The sequence below is a fragment of the Macaca mulatta genome, chromosome 2, assembly GCF_049350105.2.
Source record: "Macaca mulatta isolate MMU2019108-1 chromosome 2, T2T-MMU8v2.0, whole genome shotgun sequence".
Taxonomy (NCBI): domain Eukaryota; kingdom Metazoa; phylum Chordata; class Mammalia; order Primates; family Cercopithecidae; genus Macaca; species Macaca mulatta.
The window spans coordinates 4754460-4767166 of NC_133407.1; the positions used below are offsets into that span (position 1 = coordinate 4754460).

Here is a 12707-nt window from a genome sequence, read left to right on the forward strand (position 1 = left end):
AGAAATGGGTATTAGAAGAACCAGGCCTTTGTTCATGTCTTTTATTTTTTATTTGTATTTTTTTCTAGATGAAGTCTCACTCTGTTGCTTAGGCTGAAGTGCAGTGGCACTGTCTCGGCTCATTGCAACCTCCGCCTCCCGGGTTCAAGCAATTCTCCTGCCTCAGCCTCCCGAGTAGCTGGGATTATAGGTGCGCACCACCACGCCTGGCTAATTTTGTATTTTTAGTACAGACAGGGTTTCACCATGTTGGTCAGGCTGGTCTAGAACTCCTGACCTCGTGATCCACCCGCCTCGGCCTCCCGAAGTGCTGGGATTACAGGCCTGAGCCACTGTGCCTGGCCGCCTTTGTTCATTTCTATTTCATGAGTGATCTCCTTTTGTTGGCCATGGCTGGAGGAGTCAGCTCCCAAAACCCACACTCTCTAGGAGTGCTGAACCAAAGAGAATCTGTCAGGACTCCTAGGTTCCTCTCTCTCCTTCCTTCCCAGCCCTGCTTCCCCCAAAAGGAAACATTTGACTTTTCGGGATGAGATGTTTGGAGCCAGTGAATCCTCACAGGAAGCAGACCCCCAGCTGCCATGGAGCTTATCCTTGGGGCGCAGAGAGGCCCTGACCTCATGCTGTAATCATGCACTGGATTTTATTTTTAAATCTTTTTACCTCACAAGCTGACTTTATTCTGGCTGGAGGGCTCCTGTGCCTCTGTAACCTCCCCAAGAGGTCATTTCCAGCGCTAATCTCACTAACGAGGTGTGGGTTACGGAAAAGGCCTATGTCCCGGTTTCTTCTAAGTGGACATTACAGTGTTTCTTCAGAGGGTCCTGTGCTGCGACACCTCGGAAATGGAAGAATTTATAGCAAGGATGTTACTTCTCACTAAGTGAGCAGGAGAACCGGAAGATCTCTTTAGAGATCATAATAAGGATGGGGAAACTGAGGCTCAGAGAAGGGCAGTGGCTGCCCAAGACCACAGAGCGGAGTGGCAGCAGGGTTGGGTTAGAGACTGGACCTTGTGACAGAGCCGGCCTGCTTTGGGCTGTTCCACACACCCCTGACTTTCTAGATTGCTTCATATTCATGGAATCGTCCTCCAACTCGACTCCCCAAAATTGTACCATAGATTAACTTTGGGCCCCCCCAAGTCAAAACTTCAGCAGCTCACGGACATGGACCATGAGGCCTGCTGAACACTCCATCGACTGGGGCAAAGTCCTCTTTCTTTGTGATCAGGGTGTGCACTCTCCCTTGGCCTCTGAAGCAGCAGTGCCCAGGGTTCCTCGATGACTCAGCTGCAGCGGACTATCCCCCCACACACGTCCGTGGCCACCCTGGCGGGAACCGGGCTCACCATCACCAGCCACCAGAGATGTCAAACCATCCCCCTTCAAACCCCTCCACTCCGGCCCCCCTGCCCTGCTCCAGCCTCGGTCTGTTGTGCAAGAGCCAAAGGGGACTTACGAACACCGAGCCACACGCCCAGGCCCAACCCAGGCCCAGGAGCTCCACCCGAGGGAAACGCCTAACCCAGAACACAGCACTCCTAACTCCCCGGGCAAGGAGGGGAGACCAGGCAGCCGGAAGAAAACTCCTGGGCTTTTTATGGAATGCATAAAACAAAAGGTGAGGGTCTCCACGTAGGGAAGGAACGCATTATTATTTACGGCCTTGGTCTGGAGAGGAGAACACGCTGCTCTTTGCAGCCCGGCGTGTGATTCATTTCCCTCGGGAGCTGCAGGCCGCGGCAGGGCGTGCGCGCAGGCAGCCTCCGGACAGCCGCGCACTCCCGCCCGCTCGTTTATTTACGGTGCTTTATCAGCGCCTGTGCACCGCGGCGATAAAGTTTATGAAAAGAGGCGGCGTCTCCGGCCGGCGGGCTGGGCCCGGCGCTCCTTTCCCACACTGATTAGGATCAGCCAGGGCTTTGGAAGCTGCAGTTAAGGATCTCGGGTGCCCGGAGCCGCGGCTCCCCCTTCCTGCCCCGCCCGCCGGCTGGCCGGCTGCTGGCCCGCGTGGGAGGCGAGGTCAGAGCTGCGGCCGCGGCCCTTCCCCGGGGAGCGCGAGGGAGGAGGGAGGAGGAGGAGAGAAGCCGCCCTGCAGGGGAGGGAGCTCCAAGGCCCCGGGAAGTGGGAAAGCCAGAGAAAAATACCGTCCAAATATAAATGGGCAGTCCCCAGGTTAAGAGATGAACGAGAATTTTTTATTTTTTGAGACAGAGTCTCGCTTTGTTGCCCGGGCTGGAGTGCAGTGGCGTGATCTCGGCTCACTGCAACCTCCGCCTCCGGGGTTCAAGCGATTCTCCAGCCTCATCCTCCCGAGTAGCTGGGATTACAGGCGCCCACCACCACGCCCGGCTAATTTTTGTGTTTTTAGTAGAGATGGGTTTTCACCATGTTGGTCAGGCTGGTCTCGAACTCCTGACCTCAGGTGATCCACCCATCTCGGCCTCCTAAAGTGCTGGAATTACGGGCGGAACAGGAATTTAATAGGAATTTTTCTCCTCTGAAGTCGTGGCACCGTCTTCTCTCCCCCTATTTACTTTCCTACATTCCTTGCTCCTTTCCCGTCATTTCACCTGCATTTATTGTGTCTTTGCATTAAGGCTTGATTCATTTTGTCGCTTTTCATTGCCATGTTTTGTTCAGTCCTTCAGAAGATAGAAATTGAACACCTGCACTGTGGACAACACCTCTAAACACTGCAGAGAGAGATCCAGAGATGAATAGCCCTGGCCCTCAGGGTTCTTACGGTCACAAGCACAGTCCAGTAAGAGCAGCCCAGGGTTATGAGTAACAAGAACAGACACTACAGCAGGCGCTTGCTTTAGGGACATTGCCTTGTTTCATCCTCACAGTGACCTCAGGACAGTGCCATCGTTACGCTGTTGGTAAAACAGATGGTAAAACTGAGGCCCAGAGAGGTGAGTGCCTTGCTTCAGATGACTCAGCAAGGCAGTGGCTGAGCCAGGATTTGAATTCAGGCAGAATGGTGGCAGAGCCTGTTTGCCTAACTTCTAAATTTCCCTAACTCTCTCGGACAGAGGGTTGTAGGAGTGCAGCAGACAGGACAACTAACCCTGCCTGGAAAAGTCATGGTGGGCTTCCCAGAGGAGGTGTCCTTAGGCTGGGGCTTGAAGAATAGGTATTTACCAGACAAATAGTGGAGAAGAAGGCTGTCTTAAACAGAAAAACCTTCTTATGTGGTCCTGGGTTCTGGGGGCCCAGCTCTTCTCATCCTCCTTCTCCGAGGAGTGGGGGAACAGAAGTGCAGAGCCTTTATGTTTTGTGAAAGTGGGATCCCCTTCGCCGGCCACCTCCTCGATCTGAAAGGCTCTATCTGCAGCTACTGAATTCCCTTCAGCTCATAAGTCTTCACAGCAATGTCATCCCCTTCTGAAAGCTTTCCTGGGCTGCTCCTTGTCTTGCTGTCCGTGATTGAAAGCAATCCTTCCTTCTCTCCTCCCTCACACCTGCCTGTTTGCATTAAAGTTCTTGAGCTGGACTCCATCAGTCTTTGTTTTTTATTTATTTAATTTATTTTTTAGAGACAAGGTCTCACAATGTCACCCAGACTGGAGTGCAGTGGCGTGATAATGGCTTACTGCAGCCTCATCCTCCTGGCCTCAAGCAATCCTCCTGCCTCAGTCTCCCAAGTAACTAGGACTACAGGTGTGTGCCACTACGCCTGGCTAATTTTATTTTACTTTTTTGAGACAGAGTCTTGCTCTGTAACCCAGTCTGGAGTGCAATGGCGCGATCTCGGCTCACTGCAAGCTCTGCCTCCTGGATTCAAGCGATTTTCCTGTCTCAGCCTCCAGAGTAGCTGGGATTATAGGCATGTGCCACCATGCCTGGATAATTTTTGTATTTTTAGTAGAGACAGGGTTTCACCATGTTGTCCAGGCTGGTCTCGAACTCCTGACCTCAGGTGATCCATCTGCCTCGGCTTCCCAAAGTGTTGGGATTACAGGCGTGAGCCACCACTCCCAGCCTCTAGCTAATAAAAAAAAAAATTTTGGCCAGACACGGTGGCTTAAATCTGTAATACCAGCATTTCAGGAGGCTGAGGCAGGAGAATTACTTGAGCCCAGTAGTTTGAGACCAGTCTGGGCAATGTAAGGAGACCCCCATCTCTACAAAAAATTAAAAAAAAAAAAAAATTAGCTAGGCATGGTGGCGCTCGTCTGTGGTCCCAGCTACTAGGGAGGTTAAAGTTGTAAGGATTGCCTGAACCTGGGAGGTCAAGGCTGCAGTGGACTCTGATCACACTCCGGCCTGTGACTGTACTGCAGCCTGAGTGACAGAGCAAGACCCTGTCTCAAAATAAATAAATAAATAAGTTTAATTTAAAAATAAGTTTATTTTTGTAGAGATGGGGCTCACTCTTTTGCCCAGGCTGGTCTTGAACTCCCGGCCTCAAGTGATTCTCCCAAGTTGACCTCCCAAAGTGCTGGAATTATAGGCATAAGCCACCGCACCCAGACCATGAGTCTTTATTGCTAGACTCTGAACTCCTGAAGGGCACTGGTATACTCATTTGCTTCTTACTTGCTTCTGCCCAGGCTGGTGTAGTATCCTACTCATAGAAGGTTCTTAGTAACTGCATTTGGTGAATAGATGGAGGAGAGTGGGAAAGCCGCTGACCGAATAGGTATCTCTTGTCTCCTCTTTACCCCTTGATAAATTTCATAATCAAGCAAGCTAAAAATGGAGATGTGTGTCTCCACCAAGGTCTGCACCACTCTCTGCCAAGACAGCACAAAGAGCAGGACACTGCCAGCAACCAGACGGGTTGAGACAGAGTAACCCAAGCTGCAAGCCCTTCAAATCCCTCCAGACTAGGAACAGGATTAGTCCTGGGGCTTGGGCCTAGCACTGAGTCAATAAGCGGAAGTCATGTTGCCCTAGTTATCAGGGAGAGGGCTGTGAGGGCTAGGAACCAGGCAGGCCATTGCATAGTCCATCTTGAATTCAGTGAGGCATTCCACAGGGCCAGTGACACAGGAGACATTGGACACCATAGGGTATAATACCAACTCTAGGCAGCTGTCAGGGCCACTGCCCAGGGGATCAGAGCTGTGTCTTGTTCTTTGTTTTTTGTTTGTTTGTTTGTTTAGAGCTAGTTTTTAAAAAGTTTAATTGAAAAAGCAATACATGCACATGGTCTAAAAATTAAAATATTTAAAAAATGTATACAGTGAACGTTCTGCCTCCGACCATCAACTTCTCAACCTCCTTCTGCAGGTACAGCCATCGTTAGAAGTTTCTTTCCCCAGAGATGCTACATGCATGCATATGCAATATTTCTATATTTTCTTATGATGACTTAATGAGGTTGTTGTGAACTGAGCACATTTGCAGGTGTTGATGACATTGGTATAGTTGTCGGCGCTCTGGATAAGAGATATAAGGCCCATTGAACTTGAGAACTGGAGGACTACTTACTCTTGCACATTCTGAATGACATTCAGCAATTAAAAGTGTGGAGGAATAAAATTTGGATATCTCACATATTACCTGGAAAAAGGCTAGTCTGACTCAAGGGTGGTGGAAAGATCATCTAAGGATGTGTGGTTAGTCACAAATGGTATAGGAAACGTTAGGCCATTTTCTCGCGTGCCAGTACACTGTCAGGATGGATCATAAGGAGCGTAACTGATAGAGATCAGGAAACTATTTGTTGGGTCGGTTCTCATTAATGTATTCATAAGTGTCCAATTTGTTGGTTACTCTGCCGTACGCTGGTAGGAGGAAGAGTCACAGAGACAATAAGGTAACTTCTAGTTGAACAGAGGACCAAAATGCACTCATATAATGGCAAAATAAAGGGTGTGCTTAGTAAACCAGTTGATAGGACGAGCATCGTTCAATCTAGGGAAGAAAAGGCTGAGATGACTCACTTACTGAAGTACACGGTAAAGTAACTTGAGTTTCCCCAGGCCTCACCACCAGAGTAGGGATGACCTTCTGAGGAGCCCTGTACCCGGAGCCTGCCCATAGCAAAGGACTCCCAGCCGTCTGGACTGCCTCTGAGTTGTCCTAGGAGTTCCCAGGGGCCTGCTCCTGCTGGACACCCTCTGGCACTATGGAGTGAAAGCTCTGGGGAATCTGGGGGAAAAAAAAAGATTCTTCAATCCTCTTCCTTCTGTGTGAGCCTTCAGTTCCAAAGCTCTACCATCTGTGCTCTGATTTCCTGAAAGACCTCCACAAGATGATCCTTCCCAATTTCCCCTTTGGTCCTGCTGCTCTTCACAGACCTCGGATATGTCTGGCCGAGGATTGCTCAGCATGAACTGCTCTTCCCCTCCAATGAGCAGGACTGTTTGACTCAGGGAAGGGCCTGGCGGGTCTCCTAACCCACAGAGCAAGTCCCTCCCCACCCCTGGAGGCTCCTTGGCCTTGGTTCACACTGGGACCTACGTTCCCTCTAATCATAACTAGCAAGTATTCAGTTGTTTTGACAAAAGATTCTAATCAATTGTTCTGTAAGGAAGGTCCACCAAGAGGCCGTGGATATAAACGATAACAGGGAAGAGTTAGTGACTGGAAGGGAGGGATGATGTTAGGGAAAGTTACTTCTGTGCCCTGAGGAAAAGTGCACGGTCTTTCTTGAATAGTTTGGAAACAGGTCCGGGAGCTTTTCAAGCTCAGCCCTTGGTGTTCCTGAGGTGGACTGAGGTGTTCCACCTTGAAAATCGAATAGTAGTGGTCTTTTCCCTAACTCAGGTAATGTAATTTTTCCATGTACATTCTTTCCATGCATTTTTCTTCCATTTTAAACCTTTAGCACCTGCAGGCAACAAAACTAATGAAGAAGTAGTAAACAGATATGAATGGGAACGCTTGAAAACCACCAATGATGCTGAGTTTGTGGCTTTTTTTTTTTTAAAAAACATGTGTGCTTGTGGTTTTATACTGCCTGCTCATAATGCAGCCATATTTTCTGCTATTAAAATTGTTCTTAGTTCACGGGATGGAATGAAACAGACCATTATTCCAGGGTGTTCCCGGAAGAGCCTCATGTTTCAGGAAGCACACTTCGGCTTTTAGCTCTCCACCACCTGAGTACACTTGAGTGCTGCTGTTGCAGACTCTGGAGTATTGGTTTCCTTTCCTCTCCCTCCTCCCTCTGCTGTTCACATCATGGCCCAGATTGACTCCCAACCTCTGCCAGGCTAAAGATAACCTCTCCAACTGGGCGATCACCCACAGCCTAAATATAGTCTCAGGGGTGAGTTGGGGCTACCCTGACAGTGACTCCAGGCAGGCATTTAACCACTCATGGCATTAAGTCATCTTAGGAGATGGAAGGAGCTTGGGAGGGGGCAGGGATGACTGCAGAAGGATGGGGAGGGGTAGGAATGAAAGAGGCAGAGAGTGATGGATAGGAAGCTGGCAAACGTGCTTCCAATAAAGGAGGACACGCCGTGCCACATGGTGACTCCAGCAGAAGCTCAGTCAGTCTGCGGATTTGGCTGCTCCCAGCAAAGACTCCTTTTCTGTCTGTTATAATGTTACTTTAATAGAACTCCAAGAGGGAAAAGCCCAATGCTAATCAGGGCTCAAGAAGTCAGTGGACTTGATGTACAGAATGGGGTGTTTAATTTTATGATGTGGCTATGGGTTACATGAGAGACTAATAAAAGAACTCCATAAAATGTGGCTTGCAGGAACGGGGCTGCAGCCTCTGCCAGAAGGTCAGCCTGTTCAGCAGTGGTTGGAGAGCAGGGCTGATTTCTAGCTGGTGTGGCCACTCTGGTTCTTCAACTGTTGAAAGCCTTCTGAACCGGCTGGTAACTGGCTGCCGCTCTTAGCTTCTCAAGCACAGCCCTGCTGCACTGGCTGCGCAGCCCCGACCCCGGAACCTCCTCACAATCCAACGAGCAGATGCAGAGGACCAGCAGATCCTGCTCTGTGTCTTGTCTCTGGTGTCACCACATTTCTGAGTGGCTAGTGCTTCTGTATCTCTGGCTAATACTTTAAATATCACCTGTCCTACCATATATCTTCCTTGGGATTTGTTCTTTCGAATACCCGTGGAACAGTCCAGGGACACAGTTCTGTAAAACTCTCCTTAACTGATCCCAGGCCTGTCCAGGGTGCCCCAAGGAGGCTTTCTTGGGTCGGGGAGGCCTGCTGCTCTCATGGTTGTTACAAGGACACACTCAACCTTTCCCTTGAATCACAGTTGGCTGCCTCAAAGGAGAGTTTTAGTAGGTACAGGAATGACATCAGGGTTAAAGAATATTTTTGGAAGGAAGAGGCAAATTTGCATAAGATTTCTGAACCAGGAATTGCATTTGTCATAGAGTTTGAATTAGAGGAATGCTTAGAGCACATCTGGACTCTTTTCATAGCCAGCACGGAACCCCTCCATATCGCCTCTGGCAGGAGATAGCCAGCCCCTTCTAGGTCATGTCCACTGATAGGGAATTCAGCTCTTTGAAAGGAAGCCTCTTGTGTGAACCAGCAGGAGCTAAAATCTTCCTATACAAATTAAAGTGTGAATCCTTTTGTTGAGCTGAAATCTTCCTATACAACTCAAATTTTGACCCCTCACCTAGAGGGAATTGCAAATCCAAAGAGTAAGCCATGACAGCTACTAATATGTCTGATTTTATCAAGTGAACTGAGAGGCCGTGAGATCATTCATTCAACCAGTTTCCCGAGTGGCTGCTAAGTGCCGGTGCCTGGTGCTGGAGACTCAGTGGGCACCTGGAAATGGTTCTGCTCTGAAAGACTGTCTAGCCTCTTTGAGCCAGGACTAGACAACTGGGGACACCTGGGAAGTCAGAGGGGTCTAACCTTTGCTTCTGGAGCCAATTCCAGGCTGGGGTCCGTCTTTGGGCGGGGGCTGTCCTGGGTGACTCTGGGCAGGAAGCTACTGCCTGTGGTCCTCCTTTTCTCTATAGGTTACCAACAGCCTGGCGAGCCTGCTGAGAGCATGGGGCTCTCAAGGTGGGCTCTCACTGACAGACATTGAGACGGAGAGGTGGAGGGTTGTTTGCCATCTCACTCCTCACACCCTCTGAAAATACCTGTGAAAGTCAAATGACATTTTATAATGCATTTTGCTGAATTAACAATCGAACCGGCTCTTTTATGTTTCATAAACAAGAAATAGTACACAAGTTAGATAAGAAAAAGGCGGACAATAAAAGTACTTATAACTTCATCATCTACAGGTGACAATGTGGTGTTTGTCCATGCCAACACTTTTCTGCGTATATGTGATATATCCGTGTGTGGGGGATAGACACACACACACACACACACACACACACACACACACACACACGCTTTGTAATCTCGCCCTTTTCACCCAGTTTTTTTCCCCAATGAACACAATTTTAAAGTGAATCTACTTATTCAAGGATCTGTCATTAATGCACATAACTTTGAAGGACTCATCCAAAGAAATCAGATGTGGAGAACAAAGAGTTAAACCATCTCAGAAGTTAAGGAGGCATTCGCCAGGGACCGTAGATCCAGAGTGTCCTGGATTTCTTTGAAAGGGTTGAGGTGAGATAGAGATTTTCATTAGATGGTGCCCTGTCTGCCCTCTACTCAAATTCTGACCTGGTGAAGAGAGCCGAGGAGGAGATTTCTCCCCTGTGGATCAGTGGGTGGAAAGCTTGGGGAGAGGCTGTAATTGTGGAGAGCCCTGCGCTTGGTTCCTTTAGACTCGTGGACCCGTGGAAAGGGCTACCTTGACATTCATGAATGGGCTTTCCTGGTCCCAGGTTGCTGAGGAGAAGCCGAACATGGGGACGTGGTGGGACTGAGAGGCCTCCTTCCTTCCCATGCCTTAATTGGGACTGACCCCTTATATCCAGCTACACTGATGTCCCACAGGGGCCGTCCCTCCCACCACTCACAGGACTGTGATCACTGAAAGAACCCCCAGAAGCTGGCCTTGAACTTCAAAGAACAGATATAAAAAAACAACTCTGCACCTACAGGGCCTCAGTGGGCAGAGAGAGGGAGAGGAAGCATCCGCCGAACGGCCCTTCATGGAAATCACACTGCCGGATTAGACAGCCGGGGCAGAAGTGTAAGAAGGACATTCAACCGCAGTATCCCAAACAAACAAACAAACAAAAACAAAGAAACACAGACTTCCTGGAGCTTTGACTAAAATACTCATTGGACACATTAAAGCAGACTGAGAAGGCCAAGTGCAAGAATATCCCAAATACAGAACAAAAACACAGGGATGGAAATCATAAGGGCAAAAGAGGAGACTAGGAGGCTCGATCCAGTAGACCTAATAGGAGTTATAAGAGAAAGAGAAAAATGAACACAGGAAAGAGAGAATCATTAAACAAATGATAGAAGGTAACTTCTTTGAGTGAAAAAGACTTGGGTCAGAGGTTTAAGAAGAACTCGTGGGGTTCCTGAAAGTCACATACCTAAACCCATCCAAATTAAATTCTTGAAGAGCAGGTAAAAAGAGAAACTTTTACACCCTTTACTACAAAGAAAAAAACATTAATTACCAAGAAACAGAAAAGAGACAGTGTCACGCTTCTCACCTACAATAATGGGAAGCTGGAGAGAGGGGAACTATATCTACAAAATACTTGAGTCAGCTGAAATACCTTTTGCTGGCCAGGGTTTAAAAAAAAAAAAGTTACACCCTCCCGAGTAGGTGGGATTACAGGCACGTGCCACAACGCCTGCCTACGTTTTGTATTTTTTTGGTAGAGACGGGGGTCTTGCCATGTTTCCCAAGCTGGTCTTGAACTCCTGGACTCAAGCAATCCACCTGCCTGGGTCTCCCAGAGTGCTGGGATTACAGGCATGAGCCATCACACACAGACTGATTTTTAAAAATCGTATCACCGAATGGACAAGACAGGGGTGTTGCAGAATATGTCAGACTCAAATCTGGATAGCAGCAAGAAGAATTTCTTTGAGGGGGGAAGTAGCTGATGAGGAAAGTGTGATTTTGACATGGCTGCCAGTTAAAGATGACCCAAATATGGAACCAACGGAACCCAAGTGTTTCTTCAACTTCTACTGTCACACTGGAGAAGCCTAAGAAATACAATCAAGGTCATCTACTTCAAACAAATGAACAATTTACAGCTCCGCCAAAGGCTGGATGCAAAATACCAGCCCTTCCCTTGCCGGCCACTTTGCCTCCCATTAGTAAGGTGTGTCGGGACACTTCGCGGGACTGGTGTCAACAACTTGGTTTGAGTACCAATGGCAAGAAAATAGAAGTTTATCTGAGGCTCCGCAGGCATGCTTATCCTGAACAACAGCAAGATATGCCTGAAACGCCGCAAGAGACCAGATTACAGCGATGTTCGAGGAAACACAAGGCAGTGACCGAGAGAGCAAGGGGCTTCAGAAAAGTTATGAGACGAATGAAAGAACAGAAGAGACTAATACAGTTGAAGTGATAATTTCAGCGCGGGGAACCATGTTGGCATCATGGGCAAGAATTGCTGCAAGAGCTGTTCAGCCGAAGGCTGTGAATTCATGTTCCATTCCTGTTTCTGTTGAGGCCTTTTCGATGCAAGCCTCTGGTGTCAGGTGCTGTGTGGTCCATGGCAGATGTCTCTCAGCAGACACAAAGGGCTGGGTACGCCTGCAGCTTCATGCAGGTCAGGCCTGGGTGCCTACCACTCACAGGAGGATGATTTCTCTCTTCTTGTTACCTGCCTGCATTTTCCCATCCCCAGGCATAGAAGATAATATGTTATGCCCTGACTTTGCTAAAAGGAATAAGAAGATGAAAAGATTAATGACAATGGAGAAGCAGCAGCAACCTCTTTTAATACAATGTACTAGAGAAGGAGGGATGTACTTTCAGACCACGTAACCTATTATGAAGGAACAGTAGAGGAGACGATTTGAATGAATCCTCATGATCTACAAAACAAAATCAGAGTGACTAGGACTCCATAGTGAAGATGGTTGACCAGTGACACAGTACCATCTAAAGAGCCCCTTTCTGTAAGTCTGAAAACCCATTAAAATAAAGTCACTGAAAAGAAAAAAGTGTATCATCCAGTATCCCATCTGAGAAAAATACTATAGAAAGAACCTTAAGCAAATCAAAAATGAACTGAAATAGGTAACTCAAGAAACGAGATGAAGAGAGAAGTTGGTTGTGGACAAATGGGTCTCTCCTCTCTGTCTGTCTCTGTCTCTATCTCTCTCTGTCTCTGTCTCTCTCTCACTCCCTCTCTCTCTTATGCAATTGCAACAGAAGTCCCAGCTGAACCCAGGGGGAGCTTTGGAGCTGGAGTTGCTCTGCATTGAGATGGGTCTGGCCTTTTCACTCTTTACCTTGCCCTTGAGGAGTAGTTGCAAGGAGGTTGCCCCAGGGAGGGAAGCAGACCTGAGGTGTGGCAGTTGCCTTCAGCTTAAGGCAATTCCTGGAGAGAGACTCAGCTGTGAGCTGTCTGCAGCCAACATTCAGCAGCTGAAGAGGGAAATATCACGTATGACATAGTGCCATTTATTTGAAATTATGTTATGTATGTACGTACGTATGTATGTATGTATCTGCCATGGTGTGGTAGGAAATGTTTAACAGTCAGCCCTGTGGGGAGGGAGCGGGGGAGAAAAGCCCTGATTTGTAGCTTTTGCTGATTTTTGTGGTATAAATACTTCTATCATGGCTGATGTCAAACCACCAATGTGATGTCACTGAACGTGGAGCCAGAACAGGACGCACACGGTTGCCTCTCA

At 48.2% G+C, this 12707-nt stretch overlaps 1 long non-coding RNA gene and 1 pseudogene across 1 annotated transcript in view; both read left to right on the forward strand.

The window, feature by feature from the left end:
- Positions 1-1948, forward strand: part of LOC106997185 (uncharacterized) — a 53249-nt gene extending 51301 nt beyond the window's left edge. The window contains exon 6 of the long non-coding RNA XR_013414488.1: positions 69-1948. This is a non-coding gene — a long non-coding RNA (uncharacterized LOC106997185). The remainder of the gene's footprint in view (positions 1-68) is intronic.
- An 8070-nt stretch (positions 1949-10018) lies between these two features.
- LOC707042 (developmental pluripotency-associated protein 2 pseudogene) lies at positions 10019-11889 on the forward strand (annotated as a pseudogene).
- The last annotated feature ends 818 nt before the right edge of the window (positions 11890-12707 follow it).